The sequence below is a fragment of the Mycteria americana genome, chromosome 1 (genome assembly GCF_035582795.1).
Source record: "Mycteria americana isolate JAX WOST 10 ecotype Jacksonville Zoo and Gardens chromosome 1, USCA_MyAme_1.0, whole genome shotgun sequence".
Taxonomy (NCBI): domain Eukaryota; kingdom Metazoa; phylum Chordata; class Aves; order Ciconiiformes; family Ciconiidae; genus Mycteria; species Mycteria americana.
The window spans coordinates 212,919,957-212,947,523 of record NC_134365.1 but is presented as its reverse complement, the minus strand read 5'-3'; the positions used below and the strand labels follow the sequence as shown (position 1 = coordinate 212,947,523).

At 40.7% G+C, this 27,567-nt stretch overlaps 1 pseudogene; it reads right to left on the bottom strand.

Annotated features, from left to right (window-relative positions):
* Positions 1-24,619: 24,619 nt before the first annotated feature.
* Positions 24,620-27,341, bottom strand: LOC142409035 (uncharacterized; annotated as a pseudogene).
* Between the last annotated feature and the right edge of the window lie 226 nt (positions 27,342-27,567).

Below are 27,567 nucleotides of genomic sequence, written 5' to 3'. Positions count from 1 at the left end.
GACATTTGCCATAGGACTGACACTCAAATTATTAGCCATGCTAAAATGCTAGTCAGTTTTTCCATGACCCAAACTTCTTTCTTGGATTTTAGAGTAGTCATATCCCATTTTTGGATGACTGCATAATCCTGGATCATGAACTTGATTTAGAGCAGTTCTGCTCTGAACACCCCTCATCCCACAATTTTTTAGAATGCCTTTTCCAAGAGTTTCCTTCGGAGTTTGCCACTTCCTTTTTGCATTTCAAAAACTAAAATGCTATTATTCAGCTGCAGACCTTGCACTTCCAAATCTGTCCATTTAGCTAGGTGGTTTTTCAGTCTGGGAAAGAGATTTTCTTTGGACGTGTGTGATGCTCTCTGCTAACCAGTCTGGCATTTATAACGATCCTTTTTATAAACAGGATTTTTACACTGCCAGCACATAATGGAACTGCTTCCCTTAATTTTTGCATTATTGCCAATTTCCTTTGTGTTTGAATAGTTCAATAATGGTATGACCCAGGATAGAATCTTCTTCTCCCTGGACATGGAGTTGTACTTATGGCCAGCTTTCACCTTCTCCTGTTTAGTACCCTAGCAAATTTCTTACTTTCTGATTGTCATAGGATCACAGAATCACAGAGTGGTTGAGGTTGGAAGGGACCTCTGGAGGTCATCTGGTCCAATTCCCCTGCTCAAGCAGGGCACCTAGACCTGGTTGCTCAGGACCAAGTCCAAACAATTTCTGAATATCTCCAAGGTTGGAGACCTCATAACCTCTCTGGGCAACCTGTGCCAGTGCTCAGAACAATAAACAGTAAAAAAGTGTTTCCTGATGTTCAGAGGGAACCTCCTGTGTTTCAGCTTGTGCCCATAGCCCCTTGTCCAGTCACTGGGCACCACTGAAAAGAGCCTCACTCCGTTTTCTTTGTACCCACCCTTCAGGTATTTATAGACATTGATAAGGTCCCCTGAGCTTTCTCTTCCCTAGGCTGAACAGTCCCAGATGTCTCAGCCTTTCCTCACAGGAGAGATGCTCCAGTCCTTTTATCATCTTTTGTGGCCTTTCGCTGGACTCTCTCCACTATGTCTATGTCTCTCTTGCACTAAGGAGCGCAGAACTGGACCCAGTGCTCCAGGTGTGGCCTCACCAGTGCTGAATAAAGGGGAAGGATCACCTCCCTCGACCTGCTGGCAATACTTTGTCTAATGCAGCCCAGGATACCATTAGCCTTCTTTGCTGCAAGGACACATTGCTGGCTCCTGTCCTTGGCATTCTTGAGATTTCAAGTCCAACTGAACATTCATAAATTGTTTTATTGTCAGTTTAGCTTTACAGCCCTTGGTATGCCTGTAGCACAGATCTCCATAGGTCCTCCATCAGCTCAGAGACAGCTGATTCTTTCCTCAATATTTAGTTCTTGGCACACTTTAGTTAGTTGACATAGAATCATAGGATCATAGAACCATTTAGGTTGGAAAAGACCTTTAAGATCATCAAGTCCAACTGTGAACCCAACACTGCCAAGTCCACCACTAAACCATGTCCCTAAGCACCACATCTACATGTTTTTTAAATACCTCCAGGGATGGTGACTCAACCACTTCCCTGGGCAGCCTGTTCCAATGCTTGACAACCCTTTCGGTGAAGGAATTTTTCCTAATATCCAATCTAAACCTCCCCTGGACCAACTTGAGACCATTTCTTCTTGTCCTATCACTTGTTACTTGGGAGAAGAGACCGACCCCCACCTCTCTACAACCTCCTTTCAGGTAGTTGTAGAGAGCAACAAGGTCTCCCCTCAGCCTCCTTTTCTCCAGGCTAAACAACCCCAGTTCCCTCAGCTGCTCCCCATAAGACTTGTGCTCTAGACCCTTCACCAGCTTCATTGCTCTTCTTTGGACATGACTTTCTACTGCGTGTCCAGGACTTGCATCATTTCTAGACCAATCTGTTTTCTGAGAGCAAATTCTTCAGTTTTATGAGACTTGGGTGACTTAGCCATTAAGATATGCCTTCACACCTAGCCATTTATGTTCTACAATGCTGAACTAAGAAAATAAGCTACCCTTATATATTTTTATGTAAGCTGGGACATCCTGACCTCTGGCCAAATGGCCCTCTGTCTAAGCTTTCTTACCATTACCAAAAAGACTTTTGTAACTGTACTTTTCAGCCTGCCTAGACATCTTGCATTTATTGTTCTAACAGATGTGTTCAACTAAATGCCATTTTTTTCTGCTCTTTATGGTAATAAAAATATAATGGTCTTTGGATTGTATGAAGTTCTTCCACTATTTGTTCCACGTTATTATAGGTGGGTACTAGCTCACAGCATATCTTCTTGGCAATATATTTTATTTCTAGCACAATGGCTACCTTCTTGACCAGAAAGAAAAGCTAAATTGTCTTCTTTGAAATCAGGTAGCATCAGAAATTGTGAAAAAGCTAGGTGACAGCATATGTTTGATGCTGCTGGCAGTCTATAAGCATCTGAACCCTCTTGAACACAAGGGATGAAGACAAACAAAGGCAGTTTCCTGGTTTACAGCAAGCACCTTTCCAGAAGCCTTCTAACCCATTCTCCATACTTCTAAATTTTGATTGATTCTTTCTTCCAACGTGAGTTCCAACTTCTCCTTTCTCCACCTCAGTTTGCATCATACACAACAAATATCCTTCACAGAGGTTATGCTAACTACTGAATGCTATTACACCTTCTTCTCTTTTGGGCAAAATATGCATTTAACTGTCTTCTATAGCTATTTTACATGAAAAGCAATGATTTAGTAAATTTTGCCTTAGCCTGTTAATCTTACGTACTTCATTGTTTGTACAGTAAAAGACTCTAATGTAGAAAAATTAATAGACGCAGTTCTAACTCCTCTGCCTTATCAAATAAACATTGGGGTTTGACTGAATGATATTTCTCAAGCACAACATCATATTAAGAAATCTTTTTTTTTCTATAAACTTACAAGCAAATGCCAGGTGTTTCTAGGAGGTATCAGATAAAGCTTTTACTTTCCAGCAGAACCCTATGCTGTTGAACTCAAAATAGGTGTTGTGTTTCATGCAAAATATCAAATGTGAAGGAACCGATGAACGTAAGGGAACCAACGATAAAATTGGTATATCACCAATCACTCCACCTGGAATATCTGTCTGTTAGAATGGCTACCTCAGTCAAGCACACAAAAGCACAGTAATCCAGCTGTTTGATGCTAACAGCCTGTTCAAAAGAAATGACAGTTACTTCATACTTCACTTCATACCTTCTAAAGCACAGAAGTCTCAGCTTCACAAGGGTGTGGTGCAGCAGAACCTGACTCCAGATATACTGAATTCATAATGCAATTGATATATCATCTGGGAATGCCTGACAACCTTATCTGGGGCGTCAGATTTTGATGAAGTTCAATGACAGTTGGTTTGACTGATTAAGCACAGCTTCACCTATGCCTGCATTTCAATTTTCCATATGCATGAATCTGGGAGCATTCCATTCTGGCAGACTAAAGACTATCATCTACCATCTGTATCTCTTCCAGGACACCTCTTTACATGTCTGGTATGTAAAGTCACTTAATTTTCCACTTGGCAATCCAGAAAGGACGTGGATCAACTGGACAAAGTTCAGGGAACAGGGCTAGGAAAAGACAAGCAACATTTACTAGAAGAAAGAAAAAAATGGAGCTGTTTTCTTTAGAGAGGGAAGGCTAGGGAGATGTGTATTGACTTTTCAAATACGTAAGAGGTAGCCATAAAAAGATAAAGGAAATAAACTCCTCTCTATGCCTACCATGAGTAAAACCAGTATTAGTGTTTTAAATTACAGCAGCAGAGATTTTGTTCAACATCGGAAAAGAAAAGCTTCCTAGCAATAAGGACAATGAAGCACAGGAATAAGTTGTCAATCAAAGTTGGTGGAACCTCCACCATAGAAGATTTCAAGGATTTGTTGGGTAGGCACCTTTCAGAAATTAAATCCATTTCATGTACACCTACTTCACGTACACCTTCATGTATACTGTCCTCTTCTTCATCTGTGCTCCTTTACAACCCTATTTTCTATGATCAAGTCCTCCCTTTAAGTCAGGTTCAGAGAGGTTTTTCAGGCAGCTCTATCCACTTCAGGAGGCACTTAGACATCTGTCTATGACTTTTGATGTACTTCCAACTTTCACATTTTCAGATAATACAAAGAAGCATTTCAGTTGAAGATTCATTGTTTGATGTTTAAGTCATAGATTTTTCTATGGCTCTGAAATGCAATTGCAGCCTCTCCAATATATGCCATTTTTTCTCTCTGGACATTTCCATTGATTGGGTAGAAAAAGATAGCTATGGAGTTGCAGCTAATGACTCTATTTTGCTACATAGATAGCAAATCTAGGAGGGGTTGTGTGATAAGTGGATTTTAGCACTCTTTATTAGTGTCAGGCCACAGAATTTTGATTATGCCCATTTTATTTCTTATACTTATCTTGCTTGCCAGATTTTTTGCTGCATGAGATCCAAATATATCTCTACTGAAAGTCTTATGAGGGAGAATACTGATAGAAAATTAAATAACTGTTTATGGACTTTTCTGATATGAAAATCCCAAGCTGCCAAGATTCATCTGAATCAGTTCTGGGAAAAGAGCAAAGCAGCGATAATATTATATTTTTCTAGTTCACTTGGTGACTTATTTCATTAACACAACAATTTGCTCTAAACCCTTGAATGATGACTGTAAAGTACAATCAGCCACCAGCTCTATCAACATAAGTCAAACTGTATTTTTGCTGAAGGGCAGAAGAATTCTCCATTACAGAAGAGAAAGTATTCTGCAGTACTTTACATAGCTTATTAAAATGTTTCAGTCCGTATACAATTTAAAAATTGTCCTAATGCTCAGTCTCTCTCTTCACCACTGGAAGACATCTGCAGTTCTCTGCTCCTTATGGTATAGTGGAAGTACAGTGGAAGTTTACCTACTTAAGCTCCATTTTCTTCCCAACTCTGAGAAGATCTGAGAAACTTAGAAGATCTGAGGTCATTGAAGATCTAAGAAAAGGGTGTTAGTACAATTGTTTAAGACTCAACAGTGAACTCGGAATAAATATCTAAGTATCTTCTATAAAAAACCACAAGACACCCAGCTGAAAGTACAGAATGTGAAATGCAAGTCATTTAAGACTTATTATAGATTCTGCTTCTACAAAATGCACCAATTAGTCAAGGATTGATTTTCCAGGGCAAGCAGCTCTACAGGAGATGTTCCCTGAGTGATCAATATATTATTGCTTATTCAGTGAGTGATGAAGCTTGCCTGCCTGAAAGAGCATTATCGGCTCATCTTCCCTGTTCTCTAATATGGAGAAGGGCGATGAGCAGTGGACGTCTGTGACACAAATGCAATCCACAATGGCATTGCCATTATCACATTATCCCTAGTGGCTGGATTAGTCATGTATGTCACTGGCACAAGTGACCGGAAAAAATACTTCAGATTATGCTCTTTTCTAATAGCACACTCTTCCCTTTCCCTGGCACAGTTCCCTGACTTTTGACATTGTAATCATGAAGTACAATTGAAGGATAGAGCCCATCTCCCTGCTCAGTCATCCCCTCTCCCCTCAAAACCCACATAAGTTTATGTCACCTGCACTTAAAAGCCTCCAAAAAAGGAGATTATGCCCTCACTGTGGGTAGTCTCTTCCTATTTTTCATTCATGAACTAATTAATTAGACTGCCTAAGAACAACTATACCAGGTCAACTCAAGGGTCCTTGTAGTCCAGAATTTTATCTCCAATAGCTGTAAACAGAAGAGTGTAATAACAAGACAAACACATAGTAGTACTTCTTCGGATTACACTCACTGGTTGTAATGAATCCTGGCTTAGGAAATCGCTGAGCCAGAGTTGCTCAATGTTTTTTTCATAATACACAACGTAAAACTCACCTGCAAAGGGTGGATTCTATGTGGAATAAGGAAAGTCTATATTGAAGAATTATACAGCCTCAAAGTTAATTCAAGATTTAGTATTGCAATTTATATTATAGTGAATATCACTTCAAATGCTTCAAAGGCATTCAATTAAGTTTCAGATTTTATATCCCATTTCACCTATCTTCACCACTATCACTTGCTGCCGTGACTCTTAATAGACTTCAGTGTGCTCTGAATTGGGCTCAAGAAAACATTCAAGTCCTAACTTTTGGAAATTCAGCTGCCTAGAGTAAACCAAAAGTCAATTAAAAGTTTTTACAACAGGATTACCTTCCCTCCTCTGCTTGAAAAAGGTTCTGTTCCTCTTCTTTTTTTCCCAAATGGTTTTCTAAAACTAGTGATTTTGTTACAGGAATATTTTCATTTTCAAGCAGGCAAAAAGGATTTTGTAAAAAAAAAAAAAAAAAGGAAAATAGGGATTTCAGCAAAGAAACTCCTCAAAAATTATAAGTGTGCTTTTTCTAATCTTTTTGAAATAAAAGCTTTTTTTTTTTTGGAGGGGGGGGCAAGGATTTTCCTCTTCCTATTCAGTTTTCTTCCATATATTGCTTTCTGCTTCAAACAATATACAAAGGAAAAAAGCCAACAGTGTTTGCCACATGTAAGATGACAAGCATTGTTAATGAAAGAAATATACACAAGTATAACAGGTGTTAAAGGTATGAAAAAACATGTTGCATTTATTAAAATTATTGCTCATGTGCCTTTTAAAAATCATTATTTAATTAACATTGATCTAACATCCTCATTTTGCAGATGCACCTCATCATACTTGTGATTTTCTTCTTTATTTTGATTTGCCTGATTAATCTCTGCCTCTTGTAAAGACTAACCGTTTTAGATGGCTATATTCTGCAGCAAACAAGAAGCTAGGAATATCTCGGATAGGTTAGATGATGCAGCAGTCTAATACTTTCTCTAACTTCAGTATAAACATTCCTGCATGCTAAGAACAATTCTTAGATTTTGCAGCATCTCTGCAGTGTACTCTGAAGGTATTAAAATGGTATTACACAGTTTTGCTTGTTAGCTAGTGGATAGACAGCTGAAGCAACTAAGGAGATAGATAGCACCATGGAATACTGTCTATTTAGTACAACTGGCCTGTTGTTAATTTACTAGGCATATTTCCTTGATGTGAAAAATGTTAGATACAATGGAGACAATATAGATATTCATTCATTTTCAGATGTGAGCTTATGACGTCTGAAGACCTTTGAGTAGTGACATACTTTAGATCGGCAACCGCATAAATTACCAGTTCGCTTAGACTGCCAAAAGAAAAATTGAAAAAAACCCCTCAAGTTCCCCATTTTGTAAAATACCCAAGCGAATGAAACACCAGCACAAATTTTAGAATGCTCTGTGCTGAGAGCTGGTAACCAAGCCCAGAGATAGTTTATGAGGTGGTTCCAGCAAAGTTATTTTAATCTTCTTTGGAAGTTTTCCATTTCTTCCTCTCCTAGCATGGCTCCCTTTGGACAGCTTCAGTTAACAAACTGGGATTTTAGAGTTTGAGGAAAAAAATATAAAAGGGAAAATAATAAGGAAATTCTAGTTTTGTTGCTTAAAAAATTCCTGGCAAATATTTGAAGAAAAAGAATACTGGGAGGTAACTTAAATCCTTAAGACCACTTTGTTTAGATGCAGGTGTGTAGCTCTGAACAACCAACTTAGGAAGTTTCTTTTTACTGCTGTTTCATTAATTCAAAACATGGAAAATATGTTACCTTTTCACATTGGATACACAAGAGTAGAACATACATACAACATGCAAATATCATTACATGTCATATTATTTCTAAAAAATAAACTGAAATGGTGAAAAGGCCTTTGAATTACACAGGAACCTATGCTCAATTAAAAAGCTGACTGAAAGTCTCCACTGAAATCAGTGTTCTTAAAGGGTAAGGACACAAATACTATGTTTAACTAGAACTATAGAGAACAGCTTTAGAATACAAACCTGCTTAGCTTTCCCATCCTAGAATACCCAAGGGCTTCATTAGCTGTAAGGTGGTATATACAGGGGAAAAAACCCTAAATTTTTAGGGCTCCAGAGAGGAAATAAAGGGCACATGCTTTTGCAAAGCTTCAGTAATGCTATTTTGATTAGAGGAAGGTTTCTTTCTAAGGAAGCTATTAACTACAGGAGTTTAAAAAAGCTATTTTAAGATACAGGAGTAAAGCAGTTGCACTTCAGTGAGCATTAGCAAATGATTTCAGGCTGCTTTTAAAGGGGTGCAGAGGGGTTAATTGGTTTTCTGCAAAAATGCAGAAGGATATGCTGACAGACCCAAGTATTATTTTGAAGACCAGATAAGGAAATACACATGCACACACACAGTTTGTGGAAGTAGTCAGCAAAACCAACAAGCCTTGCAAGTTGGACATTCACAAGGTGTCTAAAATCCTGTAAAAACACCATACAAACCTTAGAGGAGGAAAAGACAGCCTGATGACAGTGTGTCCTGGTTTCAGCTGGGATAGAGTTAATTTTCTTCCTGGTAGCTAATACAGTGCTGTAGTTTGGATTTAGGATGAGAATAATGTTGATAACACGCTGATGTTTTGGCTGTTGCTAAGCAGTGCTTACACTGGTCAAGGGCTTTTCAGCTTCCCCTGCTCTGCCGGGTGCACAAGAAGCTGGGAGGGGGCACAGCCAGGACAGGTGACCCCAACTGGCCCAAGGGCTATTCCATACCATGTGGCCTCATGCTCAGTACAGAAACTGGGGGGAGTTGGCCGGGGGGCAGCGATCGCTGCTCGGGGACGGGCTGGGCATCGGTCAACAGGTGGTGAGTGGTTGCATCACTTGTTTTTTTTGTTTTTCCCTGGGTTTTGTTCCTCTCTCTCTCTCTTGTTATTTTCCTTTTCATTACTATTATTACTATTATTATTATTATTATTATTATTATATTCCAATTATTAAACTGTTCTTATCTCAGCCCATAGGTTTTCTTACTTGTGCTTTTCTGATTCTCTCCCCCATCCCACCAGGAGGGGAGGGTGAGCAAGCGGCTGCGTGGTGCTTAGTTGCTGACTGGGGTTAAACCACGACACAGTGGCTTGCTCATTTTATGGGTACATTGAAGGGAGAACTGGGATCCTCCTTCAAAGAAAGTTTGGAAGAGTTCTGATCAACTCCAAGAGCAATGTAAAGAGAAAAAAACAACTACTTCATGCATGTTTACAGGTTTGCCATTTTGCAGCAGATACCTGGGATGGGGGCTTCTGAGCTCCAGTGACTATCAAGCTTTTTCAGTCAGCCTGGATGGTTTGGGATATAAGAGTTAGTAAGTTTGCCAGTGCTGTTTTCAGTCCCAGATCATGCACTCCTAGACCCATCATGTGAAAGGGGCCCAGCACCAAATAGCCCTAACAGAAGCTGTGCAAGACCGAGTGGACAGTGAATGTGCAGCATGTCTGGTGACTTGCCGGGCATGCAAGATTTCTGCACCAGGTGCCAAAAGCCCCGTAAGCCTCACTGAGAGTGCTGGCCCCACCACTGCTGCTGCAGAGGGAGATTCACCCAGATATACATGCACTAAGGGTATGATGCCTGCTCCTTTTGCCACATTGAGAGGAAAAAAGGGCAATGTCAATGATGGATTGTCTTTCCCACAAGAACAGGCAGACCAAGACAGCATCCTTGGCATTTCAGTAATAGAAAGAGCACACAGCGTATCACACACTGATACTCAAGTCCAATAAGCATCTCTCTCCTAGGTTTATCTAAGTTCATCATCAGTTCTGCTCTCTGCACTTCTGTAAGCTCACTGCTTTCATACCGGCACTGTTTTCGTACCCACTCTGTCTGATGCCATCAGTCCAATGAGTCTTCTTGTTTTGAAGTCTTTCCCTTACACCCATTTTAAGCCCAGGAAGAGACGGCCAGGACTCAGGATTCCTGCTTCAAATTATACAGCTTATTTTAAATAAGCTGGCAGTAAAGTCCTGGACATGCCCTTCAGCGACAGACATTGTTGCAGAAAGGAGTGCGCCCATTTCAAACTGTGAGTGAAAACAGATCTCAGATACTTGGTCTCTCATGAACAGAATCATCATCATTTATTGTCTCCTGGCACTGTTGAGTCAATATGCATAGCTGAATGCCAGAGATGCATGAGGACATATGATTAGACACTTGATTAGGGTTACAGAAATGTAACCCAACCATCTGATACCAAAGCAGGCTTAAAAAATTGTAAACAAAGAATAATACTTTTAGTTAGACTACTGAGAGAAAAATGCTACAGAATTTAGATGCTGGTTGAAATGGCCTAAGATTCAAGCACCGAGTCAACCCTTAATTTCTATTTAATTTTTATAGAAATTGTGCTGAATAGTGAACAGAAACTACTTAAAAAGAGGCACAAAAAGGTAGCTGTTTAGTGTGACACCCAAGGCAAAAAAAAAAGGAAAATAACAGAAGAAAGCAGAAATACAGACAACAGGTAAATCCAGAGTCTGGCCCTCTTAGGGAAGCGGATTGATATTTTTCACCCCTCTTTTGGCAAGAAAAAGGTCTTTTCATTACACATGGCAACATTGGCACTTTACTGTCCCTAAACTCTTACCAGCCAGTGTGCCCCACCGCCCAGAGAAGAAAAAACACAAATTAAAAAGCAGATTCAGTCCAGTAAGAACTTTCCACTCTCTCTACCCTTTCTAAAAAGAGGGAAGTATCACATCTTTGCAAAGTTCACAAAGGACTGATATCACTACTGCTATTCATTTCAGACAGCTACTATAATGACAAGTATAAACGTCCTGCAAGAAAAGGATGTTGGCAGCATGATCTATGATATTTAAAGATCTTTTTGAGATTGACCTGGCTTTCAGTTAGTGACAGCTTTAATCATAATGGAGACTTTGTGACAGGGTCTTCAAACTTAAACTACTCATGAGACACACACATTAATCCTCGATAGTAAAGGCCATTAGTCCTGCTCTTCAAAAAAGCTATCAAATCTGATCAAACTCTTACCTAACTTAGAAAAAACATCCTAGCCAACCTTAAGAATGGGAAGGATAACCCCACCCAGACTACAACGTACAGGAAAACATGTGAATTTCCTAATGTAGAGCTCTGATCCCACAAAAAATCTCAGCTTCTTAGTTTGTCAAGAGCAAACTGATTTCACTCCAATTATGCAATTCTACATTTGCTGTTACAGTATTGTTGTTACAAATGAATTGCTCATTTGTTCCTTAGTAGTTTCACTTTTTGGCTCTCATCCTAACGCAGAACTGCAATTCACAGGCTACAAACACTGCACAGGGAAGTTTCATTCTCAATGAAACAAACTGTTTCACCATTATTATTTAAAAACCACCCAAGAAAATGTATGCATGTGATGTATATAGCAAAATTTAAAACCTGGATTTATACTGTGGTATCAGACCACACCATCTTAAGGTTTCTTCATATCATCTGTGGGCTTTGGCAGCTATCCTAAAATAAGTCCTAAACAAAGAGGTGTAGCTTTACTTTCATTACAGTTTGAGATTTGTCACTGACTTTAATAAAAGCAGGACTCAAGTCTATAAACACTATTCAAACAGGATGCAAGAAGACAGACATCTAACCATGTAACTGACTCATCTCAAATAAATGGTACATGATTTAGAAACTAAACATCATCTGTCTTCACACCCTTACCTGAAAATATTGCAATTCAAAGGGGTTTTATCCAAATATCACTGCTCTGGAAATCATCATGAAAAGTATTCGGAAAGCATGACATCAGAATACATGTCCAAAGGTCAACAGAAATTTTCTATGGAAGCTATACCAAGCAGCAGTTTTGAGGACAGGTTTATCATTTCACAGTTGCCTATTAAATTTAAAGGACCAGATCCAGATAAGAATGCTAGGAAAAAAAAAAAAAAATTGTAAAAAAGGTTTTAATGCAACAATGCTACAATACTACTAGATATTACCAAGGCAGCGTGTGAAGAAAGATTAAATTCAAGAATACTGTTGCTGCCCTAATGGTCCAGTGGATAGGATACACAACTGTAAATTCCTCCAAGGAGAGAAAACAGGGAACCTCACGGACGTCAGGCTTCAGTCTGATTTTTAACTAAAAGGAGTACAGATACTATAGGGACAAGGATAGCACATGAATATACACAGAATTAGAAGTCAAATATTGGTGTTTTTGTCCCTGAATCATTTGAAAAATGAATAAGACTATTCAAAGCTCTTATAAATACTATGGCACAAATTTTGGCCAGGAAGGGAGCAAGTTCTCATCCTCCTGATGTAAAGTTTTATGACAGTGACTTTTACAGGAGCACAGAGCAACTGGAAAGCAATTGCCTCAGCCTAGGTAGATTTGCTGACCTAAAATAGAATAGGATCTCATTTATAGAATAGACTGATGTCTGAGTTCCTGTCAAGAACCTGCAGAGACAACTAAGTCACATTGAGGTATATTGCTGAATGGTGTGTGGAAAGAGGAAAAAAAAAGGTGAAGGTAGGGGGAGCTTCGTTGTCTGAGTGAGGCAGTGGTGGAAATGGGATAGGGTGGACTGTGTAGTAGAAGGAAAGGATGTCATGCCACAGCGTAGTGGGCAATATTCCGGTTTGAGACTCTCACCTTCTGCTGAATTCTCTTGTATTTCATACACAGAGGAGTCTATGGGTCATAGTACCCTAGGGTATATTAGAAACCAAACACACATATCAGTTACAAAACAGGTATAGGCAACACCACAACATTCCTTGACCTAATGTGATTACCGTGCTCATCTCTAACTTCACAGCATCATTCACGTCCTCCAGACAATTGGCCTGGAACACTGCAATGCTTTCTTTATGATATCACACACAGAAAACACTTCAGTCCTTTAACAAAACTACCCTCCAAATTATTTTGGGGTGAAATTCAAGGCAGCGAATCTGATTAGCCCATCTGTTGTTGATCTAGGCTGTTCAACAGAACCTTTCAGCTATGCCCATCTCATTTTCTGCCTCCTCCCTTTGTTCCAATGCATAATTCAGTTATTCGATAAGAATTTGTAAGTACCATTGCTATGGTACTGCTATGATTGCAGAAGCAGTCTTTCTTTTCTAGCTTGATCACTTTCTCCCTTTTCCCTACTGTCCTCTACATAGTTATAAGAGTACAAATGAGTGAAAAAACAAGACCTGTTTCACTAACAATTTTCATTTGAGGACTGCTTTATACGTTTATGTGAATGAAACTGAAAATTGAATAAAATTGAGCGTGTTTTATTCTATAGAAGAGTGAGTCCCTAAAATAACACAGGGGATCATTTTCCAGTTGACATAGCAAGCCAGAGCCAGAGTAAAGACAGGATCTCAGATGCAAACTTTCACACAACTCAGAGAGACTGGTTTTCCAAAAGTAGATTCTCATGCCTGTCTGCAAAATCAAATGAACAACAGCAACAAAAAGATAAGGTCTTTTGCTTCCTCTCAAATTGAATTCTTGCAATAACTAGCCATTTTTGAAAGTCTTAACACAGGTTTCTATTGCAGTTGTTAGATAACACTCTCTCCCCCCAGACATACATTCCAGTGTGGCATATGAGAAGCAGGCTAAGATATAAGAGCATATATTGTAAAGGATGGGGATGTAAAGGCAGAGGCATTTTCATGTGATCTCAGGAGTAGCACCAACATTGCTCACTGGAATATAAACAGATATCTTCTGTAATAATAATAAAAGTTCAAGATGTTTCTATTCTAAAAAAACAAATATGCAAGATGGAATTTCCTCATGTATAACATCTGGTAAAAATAACCACTGAGCTCTTCTGTTGCCATGCAGCACAGAACACATCAAAAAGGTCCAAGAGTACAGTCCTTGCACAACCAGTTCCTGAAGCAGTAGGATCAAGGCAAGGACCAATGGTCAAACTGAGCTTCTCAAACATTCCTCCTGTTAAAAGCAATTGGCTAGCTAAGCACCACAGCAGCATCCGTACTAATGACTCCATTCACAAAATGATGAAGTACCCCAACAGCCCAGCAACATGCCAGATAAAGAAGTTTGCAAGAGTACTTTATCTAACATTAAAAAAAAAATCTCCCACCCCCGACCAAAATACTTAGCAACCTCAAGGATCTTTCAAAATGTAAATATTCCATAGACAGTACCATTGCAAATGCATTTTTTGAGAATAATATAACTCTGGTTTTGCAGCAAAGAGGACTCTGGCAAGTAATTTACAGTTCCTCAGTGCTCTATAGCCTGTGTCTCTCTTAAGTAATAGCAATGTGACATGTTTGTTCTTTCCTGTGTATCTCTACTGCAAGTGAAGAAGTCTATAATATAGCAGCTATTAGAGATCTATAAATTATACAATGTATATTCTAGGAGGTCAGGTTTTACCACTGCTCTAGTGCAATACTAACTTGAATAAAAACAAATTTTTTATTATGAATCATGATATTGTTTCACAGCAGTGAGGGTCAGTTTTATACTCTCAGCTGTGTGGAACTGCCTTTTTTTTTTTTTTTAAGACATTAGGAAGTCTCAAAAGCTCTAATGGAAATGAACAGTAGCTTAGCTATTCAAGACTGACCACCTGATCTTCAAACACAAAGGCACCAACAGCTCGGGGTATCCATGTTGGACTCAAAACATCCTGAAGATACAAGGACACAGCATCTTTTCTTTTAATGAAGGACTGGCAGCTAATAGTCAAAGCAAAAGCTCTAATAGGCGTGTTCTTTCACATTACCTAAACTGAAGGCAAATGATGACCTTGCCTTAGGACATGAGTAACATTCTTTTTTTCTAAGATGAAAATAAAAATAGTATTGCCAGCTTTTCTTTCCAGAAGAGAATGAACAATAACTGCTGAAATCCTTCCTGGTCTACACATGTGAAATAAAGTAGGTCAGGAAGCAGTCAATGGTAAAGCCTTTCAGAAAAGCTACCAGCAAATGAAATACGTGGGAAGGAAAGAAGTGGGCCTGTGATTTCTCATCCATGCAGCATTCAAATGTGTAGGCTGCTCTTTAAGGTAGAACTGAGACAAGCAGCTACTTAGGAATTAACTTCACAGCTATGTCCCTTTTGAAGACCAGTCCTCAGATCAAAACCAAGGATAAGAAAACTGAAATAGCTGCTCACAGAACCAAGCCTGCACCTTTCTTAAGCCTCTTGCACTCTCCTTCAGCCAATGTGTCAGAGAGGGGGCATAAGTATGAGGGACCCATGCAACTGGCTCTCACTTTGTGCTCCCTCCTAGGTACATCAAGGTACATCGTCACAGCTTCCTTCCTGCTAACTGATTTAATGTGTTGGCTGCAACTAGCTGACCTGAGCTGCATCCCACCACCATGCTGCATTTTTCTATCAGGTAAACAGAGCAAGAAAAGAGCCTGTGGCACTGCATTTCAGCCACAGATTTACAATCCAATAGGATCCCGTTCAAGAGCACACTGTACTACTGTGAGACAGTATGATCCCAGTACTCCAAGACAATTTTCCATTTAAGCTTGTACATTACTTGATTTCCATCAGCCTGGAGTAACCTCAGAGTGGCACTAGAGCCTGCTGAGCCAGGAGCTTGCTGATGGCCAGGATGTCATGCTGGAGAGTGAGTAGACTTATCTATAGAAAAGTAGTTCTGCAGCAAGGAGGAAACCCTCCCTTTGTTCGTCTGCATCACATGGTGACTAAAGAAAAGAAAATTATGTTACTTGGCTTGTCACTTCTTCAGCCTACACAAGTGCAAGATTCCCCAGTCATTACCACATCTTAAATCCCCAACCGTGCAAAAAGTTTTGATTTTTTTTTTTGCCATAGAGAAAAGACACACACTCCCCCTACCCTGCACCATCCTACATTACAAAGCAGTTTTGGGGAAGTTCTAGCATCCTTTCTTGTCATCCACTCATCCATGCAAGTTTTTCTTTTGCATTTAAACTTCCTTTGGCTTCTTTTTTTTTTTTCTTTTAAGGAAAAAAGGTATTTAAAGAACTAAACAAAACTCCTACAATACTTTTAGACCAATACTCTCAAGGCTGGCCAAACTCCCATTAGATTTAGAGAGCCATTTGCTGCCCTTCTTTGCATCCAGGAAATACAGAGAAGCTCCACTAATATCAAGAGATTTCTCCTGGAAATAAACAAATGTCATTAGCCCCTCCCAGGGTGCCTACCCAAATTATCCATTGGAGCAGCAAGGGTATTAAAATGCTGGGTTTTTGCATGTTCCTCAAATCCTGCCAGCTCAGAAAAACTCACAGCACATGGGTAAAACAAAAGCCAAATACAAAGCATACATCTGGCAGCTCACAGGAAAACTCAGCTTTGTGTTGCTATTCCTTTGTCCTCCTTGAACAGTAATTTCTAAATTAAGTAGCCTCTACACCAAAATTAAAACCAGTTCTAAGAGCTCAGGAAAACAATAGGCTTAAGTAATATTTTTTGTTCAGTGAATGCTACAGTGCTAGTAACCCGGAATACGTGGGCTCTCTCTTGGTTCTGTCTTGATCTTGGATGTGTCCCTATGATCTTGGATGATCTTGGATGTGTCCCTACTCATCCTGGTGATAACTCTCCTACACTATTTAGACTGTAAGTCTTCTTCTAAGAAGGTCCCATCCCATGACAAATTTGCACAGGGTCCAGTCCAGCAGAACTCCATCTCTGCAAAATGCTGACGATCATCTCTCTGACTGAAGAATTTAAGAATCTGCTTTCAAGGTACTAAGTCAGACTTCAACTTTCATGCTACTGATGATGTCAGAGTGGAAGAACAGAGGTATTTTTTAACATTAGTATACAAGAGTGGAAGGCTGGGCTGAAACAAGGAGATGGGATCCTAGCAGGCTCCCCATAGGAGGCATACTCCAAGTAAGTTATAGTACTGCCATATCTCCCACTCAGTAGGTGTGATGGAGGAAGAAAGAAGGCATAAGAAGGAAGGAAAGAATGAATGGGGGTGAAGAAAGTTGAACAGTCTCTCACATTGAATGTATGAGATTTAACGAGTATCAGTGTAGTTGGCAGGCTGCATGACACCAGATGCTGTAAAACTAGGACTATTCTTTTCACTAGCTTAGGCCAACATAACTCAATTGGATGTGTATCACAAGCTAAGGACCTGACCTGACCTTACCTAACCAGACCAGAAAAAGAGCTGTGAGAAGAATGTAACTCTCAAAGAATAAATTTACTCTACAGTTTTAAATGCATGCCACAGGCACATCTTTGCACACATAGGAATTCAGCAGGCCTGATTCCTCACTTTCCCAAATTGTAAATGCTGTAGCTGCACTTATATAAGGCAAGTGGAAGTGGAAATCAGAAGAAGCAAAGCCGTGATGTTCATTTTACAGTTGTATTTCTTTTTGCTGACTTATTTGAAAGCAAAGCAGCTCTGTCGGACTACGGTCATGGGTCATAGAAGTTAAATAAATAGGAGGCGAATAGACTCAGATTGGTGGGCAGTCTGTGGTTGCCATCTGGTGGTTAAATGTAAATAGTACAGGAAAATAAGGAAATATTCTCATCTCTCGAGCATGCTTTCCTAACAGCATTTTAAAAGAAGGTGCGTGTATTCTCGCTATTTTCTTTTGTTTCAGGGTTAGTAACATGTATAAGATATTCCAAGATTCATTACTCATATATGCAAGTTCTCAGAAATGTAATTCTTCTCTTCTACCTTTTGCTTCCAGAAATCTTCAATTATTGCGTTTTCCTTCACTCTCCCTCATGTAACTCACTCTCTGCAGACTAGTTCTAAAAAGACTTAAAAGCAGTTGCATGTAGAAGACCAAGAGATTCTTATGTGGCCCTCATCCTTTGTCTAGTAGAACACTAACCCTACAGACGTTGCCACCCCCACCACCCCTGTAGATCTTGTAGAATCTAGACAGTTTTGTCAGACAATAACAGATGGTGTTGATTGACTGTGATGTCCAGGAAGCTGATACTGGGGTGGCCAAGAGCATCAGAAGAGGAACTGATGATACGGACATTGTGAGGAAGGTTAGTCACCAAGGTGTGATAATAGTCAGGACACAATTCTATAAAATTTATGCAGGAGAGATTGTTCACTTTCATTTTCCTATCAAAACCCATGCAATTTAAGGCTGTTTCATTTATATTTTCAAAATACCAAGATACAAGCTTTTAATTCATTCTCCCCAGCTTCCCTATTTCTATGCTGTCTTTTCAAATAACTTTGGCTTGTTCCAAAACAAGAACAAGTTGCTATTGGCAACATTTCTTTTTTAGCCCCTCTCTGCAGGACTGTCTAAAGGATTCACCCTGTGGGTTCAGAATGTAGAACACAATTTCTCCAAGGACTAAATGAAATGCTATAGTAAGTCAGACTGCCTTTATTTAAGCTCTTCAGGTGAGGAAGAAATGATTACACCTTTTGGTAAAATACTCATATAAAACCTTCAGTAGTCAGGTATGTATGGTTACAGTGCCATATTTCACAGGCATCCCTACATATGCATAGCACCAGTCCCATCTGAAGTTGTAGGTGCTCTTATAACACAAATTAATAATATAGTATATGAAATGTCACAAACATTCTACAGAAAACTAATGTAATTTTATTCAGATGATCACATTTACAAGTTTGGATGCAGAAAACAGCCAACCTTTGCAGCTCCTTCTTAGCATCCATGAAAGGTCCTGTAAGTTCTCATCAACGGGCTTGTTTTAGCAGTCTTTTAGCAACAAAACCTAAAGTCTACATCAATTTCGCTGACCATCAGCATCAGGGCAAGAACCTGCGAGTTAAATGCTGTAACACTAAATACTTTGGCAGACCTGAATTCTGTGTCACCAGTAAGGTTCAGGCAGGACATACTCAACTGATCCCCATACGTACCTGCTGCCATACATCCTTTCACTTCAGTCTTCCATTATGGAGGTGCAGGAAATGTGTTTGGTTTACACTTCTCGCATAGCAATTGAAGCATGTGTGAGGAGATCTTTTTTTGTGATAATGATATTCAGCAAAGAAAACAGACTAAGACATGAATGGGACCTGCCCTCTCATGCCTGCCATTCACAGAAAAAGGAAAAAACGTAGACATGGCAGGTCTCCTCAGAGTCACTAATTTCATTGACCTCATACTTGAAGGCTGAGAGGCAGATGGTAATTTTAACTGAACCACAGCGGTGTTGGAATTATTAAGGTATCTCTTAACAAGAGAAGAAGGAAAGGTGTTTACAACTGAAGTAATTAATCTTGTAGTGACTGAGGGAAGAGTGGACCCCACAGATCCAATTTCATTCATCTTGCAATCTGCCAGACTCTCATTTTCTATCAATTTAGTTTAGTGTTTGTTTCAAGCTCGGCTAGAACGATGCATTTTCAATATAAAAAGGCTCAGCAGAAGAGTGCTTTCCTTACATTGCTGGGTAGAACCGCCAATGTGACTGAATTCTTGAAGTTAATTTCTTTCTTCAAACAATATCAAATTCACTGACTGAACATGGGGAAACAGCTGTTAGCACTTCCTTTTCACATAGAGTTTCAGAGAACTGATGACTTCTCTTTAGAGGTCAGGGCAGGAGAAAGCATTTTTCCCCTTACACTGCAGGACTTTCACAAGAGTTATTTTAAAGAGTTGTTTATTTCTTGCCTTGCCTTTCTTCAGCTTCTGTCTTTAATCTGAACTCTGTCTTTTGCTCATATTTTTTTTTCTACAGCTGCATATCCTTTTATTGCTCTCTCAATTGCTTTTTTTATCAGGAGGTTGAGTGTACTTCAATTTGTCCTTCTCACGGTGATCACACAAAGTTCAGGAGTCTGATTTACTTGTGTATCATTCCAATTTCACACCAGTGCAGTTTCTTTTTAAAGAGACTAGAGGGTAAGACTGCTGTGATTCAGGCCAACACTACAGATTTGTATGCAGTACTGAAAACCAGTGAAGTATTTAGGTGTCTGTTTGGGGGATAGTTCATTTGAGCCACTGGGATATTTTTCAAGGAAAGATAGTGCTTGAAATATGCAGATAAATTGGGGGGGGGGAACAACAACTCTCCACTTGTTACTGACAGCAGAAATTATGATACAGTAAGTGGAACTTTCCCTGGTAGCATCTTTTTCTACATGCACACAGTGCATAACTATCTTTGTCAAAACAATTTGCTTTGCAGTGCAAAGACCAAGAACTAGTTAGCTCATCATGTGAAAGCCAAGTGTAAACTTAAGGAATGCTACAGGCTTTGGATTCAGGGAAGTTATTGTAGTCTTGTGGTCAGGATAGAGGATACTGGGAAATCAGAGACCTTCCTGTCTACTACAGTGACCTCAGACAAGTCAGAAGACTGTACTTCAGACTCAGTGAGGATTAAAAGAAGTACCCTTCATAAAGCGCTTGAAACTAGCCAGGAGAAATGGTGCTATCTAAGGCCAAGTATTCTAATTTCTCCATATAATAAAAGAAATTAAAAGAAATAAAAGAGCATGAAATCTCCAACCACAGAATTATCCTGAAGAGGACAAAAATTGAAACAGAGATTGTAAACTTCTGGAGCAAATATTTATTTCTTACATCTGACCACAAAAAATCCCACTGAGAATTATTAGCCTCGCATTTCTGAGAAAATGAAATTCACAACAGGAAACTATTAAAAAAATAAGCTTCATACTTTGCATTACGATGCAATCACACAACCAACACAAACGTCCATAACAGTGGTGTCTATTTTTAACTTGTTTTTAAAATTTAAAGCCACTATGTCTTGTTCACCAACAGAATTGAACTGGATCCCTGCTTCTGACTCCATATACTAAATCTCTTCCAGCTGCAATAGAAGATGTTAAAGAATAAACAGCTAGGAGCAGACAAAATGGCCAAAACACATGTAACACTGATAACCACAGCAACACCACTATTCTGTAAAATTCAAAGAATACATATTGGCTAACTGTGACTCACCATCAGTAAAGAGGGGTATTTAACAGGCAATACAATTTAAGTCTGTGGAGGTAAGCATAGAAAAAAACCCCTCTTATCCTTTACTCCTGTAGCATGCAAAAACTAGGATATTAGTAGGCTTCAGAGCACTCCAGTGCAGCTATGAGGAAAGCAAAACTGGTCAGGATGCTTATCTTAAGGCAATTGCAACATGACTAAATTGCAGTTTATTGATTTCTCAGAGCAGAAAGGCATGTATTTTGATGTCAACTACGCCCTAACACCTGCGAGGATGTACACCATGTGTATATCATTAATTCTGCTCCATTCTCCTTGTTTTCCATGTTGGCATCCCAGTCTTTGCTAGAAGAACCACCAGAAGAATCTGTGCTTGCTATATGTGAAAGACCAGTGCCCTGGGAAGACAAAAGCTGAAAAACGTCACAGAAGAAATTGCCTTTCTGTAAAAACTTGTTCTCAGTCCACAGAAAGATTCAGCCATGGTGAGTTAATTCTGCAGTACTGACAGGACGTTTATGTTCTCAAGGTAGCTTGAGCTGATGTAACATTCTGCTGCCACAGAAGGGGCAGGTACTCCCTGGATCACCTTTTGCCATGTCTGCAGCTTGTCTGACTCCTGCACAGGTCAATTCAACACCATAATCCAGCAGCAAACTGAAGCTGAGAGAAGTAAATATTCTTCTGTGCCATACTGATGAAGCCTAATGAATCAGTTCATGAGAAGTTCAGTGAGCACCACAGTTGGGAGAGAACTGACTTGTGAAGCCAAGAGCAGAAGTAACAGCAAAAGCTCCCTCATTCAGTATGGCAAACTGTTAAATCAGTGCAGGCATCTTTACTTAGCTTTATCCTTCTGCATCTTGGAACACTGGGGCTGAGACGGTCTCTGTTACAATCCAGAATTACCTCAGGTCTTTCCATGTGTAGCACAGAGGCCTTTACACTAGTTCACAGTACCTTTCTCTCCCCTCTTTTACAATGTAACTACCCCAAAATGCTTACTATTTGAATAACCAGACTCCCTTCTGCAAATAGATGGTTATTCACTTCTATGACTTCTGTAGAAGCTAAAGTGTTCCAGCATTTCATTAGCAAACCCCAGAAGACAGGAGCATAATTATTTCTGACAGAGTAACTAATGTCACCATTCAAGACAGAAGGGAGTTAACAGAAGAGCACACCTGAGCAGGGAGTTACTACGGCCAATTCATTACCATTTTCACTAGGGCATAAGAATTTATTCCCTTGCAGAGTTTGAAGAGCTGGGAGAGGAGGAAAGAGCATACAAAAGGAGCTCAGAAGAGAGAAGGAGGACAAAATGAGTGAGCCATTACAGTAGGAAAGCAGCCCTGCCACAGCTGCTTTTTTTGATAGTCACCAGAGCCTCAGCAGAAGGAATGTTATCACAGCAATGTAAATACTCCACAGATCTCTAAGCACACAGCATAGGGACAAGGCACAAACCCAATTTGGAAAGCTAATAAACTTGAGTACCAAAAATTAAAATCGGGGAGGTGTTGGGAGGTGATTCAGCCCCTCTACTCTGCTCTGGTGAGACCCCACCTGCAGTACTGCGTCCAGCTCTGCAGCCCTCAGCACAGGAAAGACATGGACCTGTTGGAGCAGGTCCAGAGGAGGGCCAGGAAGATGATTAGGGGGCTGGAGCACCTTTCCTATGAGGAAAGGCTGAGAGAGTTGGGGTTGTTCAGCCTGGAGAAGAGAAGGCTCCAGGGAGACCTCATTGCAGGCTATCAATACTTAAAGGGGGCTTATAAGAAAGATGGGAACAGACTTTTTAGCAGGGCCTGTTGCAATAGGACAAGGGGTAATGGTTTTAAACTAAAAGAGGGTAGATTTAGTCTAGATATAAGGAAGAAATTTTTTACAATGAGGGTGGTGAAACACTGGCACAGGTTGCCCAGAGAGGTGGTAGATGCCCCGTCCCTGGAAACATTCAAGGTCAGGCTGGACGGGGCTCTGAGCAACCTGATCGAGTTGAAGATGTCCCTGCTTATTGCAAGGGGGTTGGACTAGATGAGCTTTGAAGGTCTCTTCCAACCCAAACTATCCTATGATTCTATGATTGCTCAGTGCTTCATGTAGGTGCAGAGGCAGCGTTCTGACTTCTTTATACAGAGACCTATAGGGAGAAAGATAGTAAGACAGCTCAAGTTTTGTTTCTAGTACACAGGCATATATGGCACCTTGCAGAATGGGATGTTTCAGAAGCACTGTAGTGACTTGTGAAAATCAAAAGCAGCATGGTTTCTAGGCACCTGAGAAAGTTGTATCTATGCAACTTCTATTGCAAATGCGAGTAGAGTATATAGAAGGGGAAAGGAAAACACGAGTTATAAACCTACTGTTGCGTTAAGAGTTACTGTCGCATACAAATAAGAGTCTGAGGGGTGGCTGAGGGGAACCCTCCCGTTGAGTCACGAGGTTCAGACAGGACCCCCTTGCTTTCTAAACTCCTTCTCAGAGAGGAGCCTAGGTGCGGCTAGGTCCAGTCTTAGTCTCAGACCTGGTCAACGGTTTATTTTCTAAGGACTGTATGTGTAGCCACTTATTGGTTCAGGGTTTTCACTAAGGCGACAGCATTAACTTTTACACCCCCCCAGTCTGGTCGTGTTGAAGGAACTATCACGGCCAGAGCAGTGAAGAGTGCAGTTTATTAGAGCAACAGACACACAGATTCTTTGGAGTACCGGTGATAAATTAACTGTCTGCAAAGCACATACAAATGTCAAGAATATGAGTAGGAATAACACGGCCGGACACAAACATGTATATAACACGGCCGGAAGAATATGAGTAACACGGCCGGATATAACACGGCCGGAGGGATACGGGTAACACGGCCGGATATAGCACGGCCGGAGGAATATAAGTAACACGGCCGGATATAGCACAGACGGAGGAATATAAGTAACACAGCCGGAGGACAAACGCGTTAAAAGAAAATAATAAAGCGACTCTATAGAGATTTCTAAGTTTCCCGGGGAGGCACTTGGTATAACCAAGTGTTCGACTCTTACCCAAAGGCGTCCCAATGGGGGGGAAGAGAGGCTCAGCCCGTCGACTGATCCCAGACGTCAGAGTCATACACGATGGTGTCTTCCCTAACATTCTCTTTCTCTTAAACCATTTTATACTATTTTTCACCTTTCGGGTGGAGCTTGAGTGACTCTAGTCATACATACCTTTGTTTAGGATTGGTGTAAAGTTTTCTCGCTTCGCTTTTAAAGGTATAAGCTAGAAAAATTCAGTGCGCAAGCTCAGTGAGGGGTGGTCGCACCTTGGAGGCGGGTAGCTTTTGGGATGGAGGTGTGTTTTGGTATTATAATGATGTTATAATGAGCAAAGTTCACCAAAAGGACAGCATTTTGTCAAAAACGTGGCAGGCTGTTGGCCCAGGGTAGTAAATATGCAGCTTATCAGTTCTTTGACACCTTTAAGTTCCCCTATTATTGCAGAGCCTGGCCGCGGCATCTCCACACCGCTCCACCCTCTGGGTAGTGCCTCTTAGAGTCAGCACGCCAAGTTCCCCTGGCGTCACCAACATCTAAGGTTGCAGGCCTAGGGAACTCCCATGCCATGGATTCCTTACATGTCAGCCGCATTCCACCTGGGAGGCTTCTTCAATGCTGTGCCTTAAGTGTGAATATAAGTTTTAATTTTTTAAGCCACCTCGGCCATTATCCCACATAATCCACCCCGTGACTATAGTCACTCAAGCTTCACGGTGCCTCGGGATGCCTCGGGTGTGTCATACACATTCTCAGGGCGAGGGTTATCGAGTACATACATGTCTTGCGGGGATATTTGATGGGACAACCGCTTTACCATAGCCCAGAGTCTAACATACAGCGCAATGGTTAGAATGAAGCATAACACAGTGAGCATTAGCAGAACAACAACCGGATGTAGCATCTTATTGAGGATTCCGGTTGCGGTCGGCGACCATCCTAGCAAAGTGTCCCACCAATGGTATCTTCCATCCTGCTTCACTCGTTCTAAGACGCGATGTATTTCGTCCGCATCATGGTGGACGGTGACCAATGTCTTATGTCCATTATTCCGGATGCGTTCCAGCAGTTGATTCAGGTCATCGTGTTGCAGTAGTTTTCTCACCAATGTGAGGTTCATTCCAATATGGGCAGGTAATAAGTCTTGATGCAGTGTATAGTCAGCTTGCAGCAGTTGGTGAGTTGTGACAGGAGCTGAATAGTTGAAGTCACATCCCATAATTTTGGTAAAATTGCAAACACAAATATTTGAGTGATTACCTATATCTACAGTGGTATTATCTACAAATACAGAATCACAAAAGGTTCTCATGCAAACGCATCCTTTCCCAATATATACAAGTACAGTTTCAGGGGCTTCATCTGGTTGTACTTCAAAATGGCAAACATTTTGTTCAGTGTCAAGACAAATGTCTTGGGCTTTGAGGGTGTTACTCTCACAAATAAATCCTTGTTGTTCCCGTACAACGCACGCACTCACATCAATAGTTTGCCATAGGTTCCCATTTTGTTGGGCCCATACTCTATGTTCTAACGGATAGAGTATGGCTCCATTGTGATTCAACCCCAACGCAATGATTGGGTATATGGTGTATACCGAAGCATTGCGTATTGTTAAGACAAAAGCTGTGGCTGTGCCGTCAGTAGGGTCATAGGTGAAATTAACCGGACACCACCAGGACTGGAATTCTTTCTCAAATTCAGTTGCATTATCCCAAATTACTTTTCAGATTTCAGTGGGCATGGTGCCTTCCTCGCCCTCTCGTATAATTGCAGCTACTATAGATTGCATCCACAGTTGAGCTTGGATACAACTGAGAGCTAAAGAAACATTGTGTTAGGCTGCACCAAGTGCATCCACAATTAACTGGTGGTCCTTTTCATTTACCTTTCCCCACTGAGGCAACATATCCGATAAGAGCCATTGTTTAGCTCCCAGAGCTGAAAGAGAAGATTGTAAAGGGTGTTTCAGGGCACTCAAGTCATTGGTTACTGTGGCTAATTTATTAGCAAGTACTTCAGCCTCTATGCTGTTTAAGACTCCCAGTCCCGTTCCTAAGACACCAGTCACATCTCTCTTTGATCATTTTGGAGAGATGAGAGTCCGTTTATGCAACCATGCTGACCATCCTGCGTAAGATGTGCTCAGGAATGGTGAACAGGTAGGTTTAATTGCAGAGATATTAGTCTGCTAATTCCACTCGTTTGAGGGAGTATGACGGATTAAACAGCACTTGTTGCTGACCTGTATTTTTAATTATGTAAGGACCTGTGTTGAAGGTGAAAGGAGTTAGACTAATGGGAGGCCAAGTCAATACATTTTCAGATGTTTGCGGGGGCAGAGGTTCCTTATCCTTTGCAACTGGCACAGATGTTGCTGTATCAATCACAAATTCGAATAGTAATTCAATGCCTCTGTAACCCCAAAGACAGTACACAATTATAGGGTTGGTAAAGGTAAGATTGTACCAGCAATCTGAATTTGGTTCAGTTATTGTGTAACACTCAGCCTTATAATTTTCCGGTCTGGAAGAGTCAGTATAGACTGTTTTAATTTCAGTCGGCCTGTGGTAAGTAGACCCATTAGTTACTCGGCAGCTAATCTGTATTGTCTGCCCTGGAATGGCTTGAAGTCTAGCCATCCGAAGAGAGTCATTCCAACTCCATTCATCTGTTGAGTATGCTTCATTTCCATGCATAACTAGAACAGAGAGACTTAAGTTCCTTCTGTTCTGTTGTGTTCCAGTGCTCGCACTATATCGTGACAATGCATAGTCCCAAGGGTCATCGTGAAGTTCTGTGGCAAGGAGAGGTATATTCCTAACTCCATCTTGCAGTGTGTCAAATGGAGTGGGTGAGGTTAGGTCGGGTGGTGTAGTTGGATCAGGTTCAACCATATCTATTTTGAACCGGAATGACAGGCCTATACATTGTCGCATTGACATCCCTGGCCCCATGCAGTGTTGTTGCCATACACAGGCTACAATAGTGGGTCTCACTAGAGTAAAGTTATACCAGCAATCCCATTCGTCGGTAACACAAGACTTTGATGCTATTGGGCTTCTAGAAACGCTGGATATTATCATAGATGTGACCCTTTCATGGGTTGACCCGTTGATCATTCTACACCCTACCCGTATCTCTTCTCCTGCTTTTCCCTTCAGGAGTGGAAGCCATCCTTTGTCCCAGCTCCACTCGTGCCTCGAGAACACCTCGACTCCATGCATGACTACAGGAGCCAAATTTAGCCTTTCCTTGATGGCACGTGTTCCCATAATCCCATTGTATTTAATGTGGGCTTGGGACCACGGCCATCCTGGGTCTTTCTGGCTACACATTAAAGGAGTTGTCTGCAAAATGCTGCCGAATTTGAAGTATACTTTGATTCCAATACAATTCGCCTTGCCGCATTTTGCAGACATCTACCTCAATTGGAGTCGTCTTCTTTCAGGATTCCTGTGAACACAAAAAGAAAACAAACGTGCTCGGTTGTATTTAACCGGCAGGGTTAAAAAGAGGGTGAGATGCACCAGGTGCTAATCCGGTGTACTTTTCCTGCCAAGGCAGCCATCCAGGGATGAGCAGCTCCCTGTATCAGTGTCACTATTTTTGCCATGTTTGGAACTGCAGCAGTCAAAGGTGCAGTGT